Source organism: Cryptomeria japonica, unplaced genomic scaffold, assembly GCF_030272615.1.
Source record: "Cryptomeria japonica unplaced genomic scaffold, Sugi_1.0 HiC_scaffold_197, whole genome shotgun sequence".
Taxonomy (NCBI): domain Eukaryota; kingdom Viridiplantae; phylum Streptophyta; class Pinopsida; order Cupressales; family Cupressaceae; genus Cryptomeria; species Cryptomeria japonica.
The window spans coordinates 272,501-276,908 of record NW_026729019.1 but is presented as its reverse complement, the minus strand read 5'-3'; the positions used below and the strand labels follow the sequence as shown (position 1 = coordinate 276,908).

Here is a 4,408-nt window from a genome sequence, read left to right as displayed (position 1 = left end):
GAACACATTTTTGTTCTCGTGGACCCATCATGGGTCTTGGAACGCATTTGTGGTCCTTGGGTCCCATTTTGCATCCCGAAACTTGTGTTTTGGTGCTTGATCCCTATTTTGGGTGCCCACCTTGCACCAAGTGCGCACCCGGGGCAAACCGAGCGCCTTGGTGCACCGGGGCAAGATCGAGCGTGCACCCGAGGCGCCCCGAACATGCACCAAGGTGCACTCGGCCCACATGTGAGCGCAGGTCGTTGCGCCCGAGGTGGTGTGTGGGCACCGCGTTGCAGACGGGACACTGCACGCACACGACGCCCCCTCCAGGTGCACGCACGTAGGCCGGGCCGGGTGCACACCCGACGCCCTAGCAAGGTGCGCGCACCCGGGCAGGGCTCACACTTGGCGAACGGGGCGCACTTCGCGAGGGAGGGTGTGCACCTCGACGGGGGTGGGTGGCCGGGGTGGATTCGCACGTGGGTCGCGGTTTGCTAAGTACACACTGCGACAAGCTCATAACGGGTGCGATCATACCAGCGTTAGTGCACCGGATCCCATCAGAACTCCGCAGTTAAGCGCGCTTGGGCCGGAGTAGTACTGGGATGGGTGACCTCCCGGGAAGTCCCGGTGTTGCACCCTTTTTTAGTTTTTCGCCGGGCGTCGCAATGCTATTTGAATAAACCTTTTGCCCGTTTGCGTTCTCGTCGGGGCCGGGCCGGGCCGGGGTGCGCTGCCCGCACTACCGCGCGCGCGGGGGCGACACCGAGCGCGCACCCGAGGCGCCCCGAGCACACAGGCCACGGTGCAACCCGGGCGTTGTGCGCGCACCCCGGTGCGCCCGAGGTGCTGCGCGCGCACCCAGGTGAAATCGGTGTGCACCTCGGCCAGTGCGCGCTCGGTCGAGTCGCGCACGTTGGCCAAGGTGCACGGTGATGTTTCTTACTCTAAGGTTCCGCACCAGACGCCCGGGACAGGTGAGCGAAGCTGGGCGGGGCCGGGTGCGCGGCCGGGGCAGGTGCACGCAGCTGGAGAGAGCTTTGGAGCACACTTCGGAGCGCACCAATGATGCGCTCCATTCAAAAGTTTCCTGAAAAGGCAAAAAAAGTTGAGATTATAGAATTTCCCACTTGAGAGATTGTAAAAAAAAAAAATTTAAAATGAAGGAAACGCGGGTGCCAAGGTGTGCGCAGCCCAGCCAAGGTGTGCGCACCAAGGCGCCCACCCTGGCGAAGGTGCACGCAAGGTGCGCACCCGAGGCAAACCGGACAATTAACCCAACTTTCGACTTCGCGCGCACCTTGGAGCGCACTTCGGAGCGCTCCTTGGTGCGCACCAATCTTGGGCACCTCGGAGTGCACCATGGCGCCCACCAAGGTGCGCACCCGGGGCAAACCGAGCTCCGACTTCGTGCGCACCTTGGAGCGCACGAAAGGTGCGCACCATGGCGCCCACCAAGGTGCGCAGCCCAGCCAAGGCGTGCGCATCAAGGTGCGCACCCTGGCGAAGGTGCGCACCCGGGGCAAACCGAGCTCCGACTTCGTGCGCACCTTGGAGCGCACAAAAGGTGCGCAACCCAGCCAAGGTGTGCGCACCCCGGTCAAACCGAGCTCCGAATCGTGCGCACCAGAGGTGCACGCCATCGTGCGCACCTTGGAGCACACTTCGGAGCCCTCCTTGGTGCGCGCCGATGTTGCGCACCTCGGAGCGCACCCGGGGAAAACAATGCAATTAACCCGACTTTCGACTTCGTGGGCACCTCGGAGCGCTCTCGGGTTCGCACCTCGGAGCACACCGAGGTGCGCACCTTTGATGCGCTGCCTTCACCAATTTCCAGAAAAGGCAAGAAAACATTGAGAAGGTGTGCGCACCGAGGTGCCCACCCTGGCGAAGGTGCACGCGAGGTGCGCACCCGGGGCAAACCGGGCTCCGACTTCGTGCACGCCGCACCTTGGAGCACACTTCGGAGCGCTCCTTGGTGCGCACCAGGGCGCGCAACCCAGCCGAGGTGCCCACCCCGGCGAAGGTGCACGCGAGGTGCGCACCCGGGGCAAACCGGGCTCCGACTTCGTGCACGCCATGGTGCCCACCGCGGCGAAGGTGCACGCGAGGTGCGCACCCGGGGCAAACCGGGCTCCGACTTCGTGCACGCCGCACCTTGGAGCACACTTCGGAGCGCTCCTTGGTGCGCACCATGGTGCCCACCAGGGCGCGCAACCCCGCCGAAGGTGCACGCGAGGTGCGCACCCGGGGCAAACCGGGCTCCGACTTCGTGCACGCCGCACCTTGGAGCACACTTCGGAGCGCTCCTTGGTGCGCACCATGGTGCCCACCAGGGCGCGCAACCCCGCCGAAGGTGCACGCGAGGTGCGCACCCGGGGCAAACCGGGCTCCGACTTCGTGCACGCCATGGTGCGCACCGCGGCGAAGGTGCGCACCCGGGGCAAACCGGGCTCCGACTTCGTGCACGCCGCACCTTGGAGCACACTTCGGAGCGCTCCTTGGTGCGCACCAGGGCGCGCAACCCAGCCGAGGTGCCCACCCCGGCGAAGGTGCACGCGAGGTGCGTACCCGGGGCAAACCGGGCTCCGACTTCGTGCACGCCGCACCTTGGAGCACACTTCGGAGCGCTCCTTGGTGCGCACCATGGTGCCCACCAGGCCGCGCAACCCAGCCAAGGTGTGCGCACCAAGGTGCACGCGAGGTGCGCACCCGGGGCAAACCGGGGTCCGACTTCGTGCACGCCGCACCTTGGAGCACACATCGGGGCGCTCCCGGGTTCGCACCGGCGTTGCGCACCGTGGTGGGCACCTCGGAGCACACCAAGGTGGGCAGCGAGGTGCACACCTTTGATGCGATGCCTTCACTAATTTCCATAAAAGGCAAAAAAAAAACGAGATTTTAAAATTTCCGTTTTGAAAGATAGTGAGAAAAAGGGAATGCTGGTGCCATCTTGAGCCCGCCCTGGTGCGCAGCCCAGCCAAGGTGTGCGCACCAAGGTGCCCACCCTGGCGAAGGTGCGCGCCCGGGCAATTAACCCAACTTCCAACTTCGCGCGCGCCAGGGTGGGAGCGCACCCAACAACCGGGCCTGGGAAGAGCCAATGCGAGAAACCCCACCAAACGCTCTGACAAAAAAAGAGGGGGCGCTCCAGTAACCCCGCTTCGGAGCGCACCCTGGGCAAACCCAGCCAAGGTGCCCACCCCGGCCAAGGTGCAGGCGAGGTGCGCACCCGGGGCAAACCGGGCTCCGACAACGTGCACGCCGCACCTTGGAGCACACTTCGTAGCGCTCCCGGGTGCGCACCTCAGAGCACACCAAGGTGGGCAGCGAGGTGCGCACCTTTGATGCGCTGCCTTCACTAATTTCCAGAAAAGGCAAAAAAAAAAGGAGATTTTAAAATTTCCGTTTTGAAAGATAGTGAAAAAAACGGAACGCGCGTGCCATCTTGAGCCCGCCCTGGTGCGCAGCCCAGGTAAGGTGCCCACCCTGGCAAAGGTGCGCACCCGGGCAATTAACCCTACTTCCGACTTCGTGCGCGCCAGGGTGGCAACCGGGCCTCGGAAGAGCCAATGCGAGAAACCCCACCAAACGCTCCGACAAAAAAAGAGGCGGCGCTCCAATAACCCCGCTTCGGAGCGCAGCCGGGGCAAACCCAGCCAAGGTGCCCACCCCGACGAAGGTGCACGCGAGGTGCGCACCCGGGGCAAACCGGGCTCCGACAACGTGCACGCAGCACCTTGGAGCACACTTCGAAGCACTCCCGGGTGCCCACCGGCGTTGCGCACCGTGGTGGGCAGCGAGGTGCGCACCTTTGATGCGCTGCCTTCACTAATTTCCAGAAAAAGGCAAAAAAAAATGAGATTTTAAAATTTCCGTTTTGAAAGATAGTGAAAAAAAAGGAACGCGGGTGCCATCTTGAGCCCGCCCTGGTGCGCAGCCCAGGCAAGGCATGCGCACCAAGGTGCCCACCCGAGGTGCACACCCGGGGCAAACCGGGCTCCGACTTCGTGCAGGCCGCACCTTGGAGCACACTTCGGAGCGCTCCTTGGTGCGCACCATGGTGCCCACCAGGGCGCGCAACCCAGCCAAGGTCTGCACACCAAGGTGCCCACCCCGGCGAAGGTGCACGCGAGGTGCGCACCCGGGGCAAACCGGGCTCCGACTTCGTGCACGCCATGGTGCCCACCGCGGCGAAGGTGCACGCGAGGTGCGCACCCGGGGCAAACCGGGCTCCGACTTCGTGCACGCCGCACCTTGGAGCACACTTCGGAGCGCTCCTTGGTGCGCACCATGGTGCCCACCAGGGCGCGCAACCCAGCCAAGGTGTGCGCACCAAGGTGCACGCGAGGTGCGCACCCGGGGCAAACCGGGGTCCGACTTCGTGCACGCCGCACCTTGGAGCACACATCGGAGCGCTCCC

The 4,408-nt window shown here is 64.5% G+C and overlaps 1 non-coding gene across 1 annotated transcript; it reads left to right on the top strand.

Annotated features, from left to right (window-relative positions):
* The first annotated feature begins 508 nt into the window (after positions 1–508).
* Positions 509–627, top strand: LOC131868173 (5S ribosomal RNA). The gene has a single exon (XR_009366664.1). It is a non-coding gene; the product is annotated as a 5S ribosomal RNA (ribosomal RNA).
* Positions 628–4,408: the final 3,781 nt, after the last annotated feature.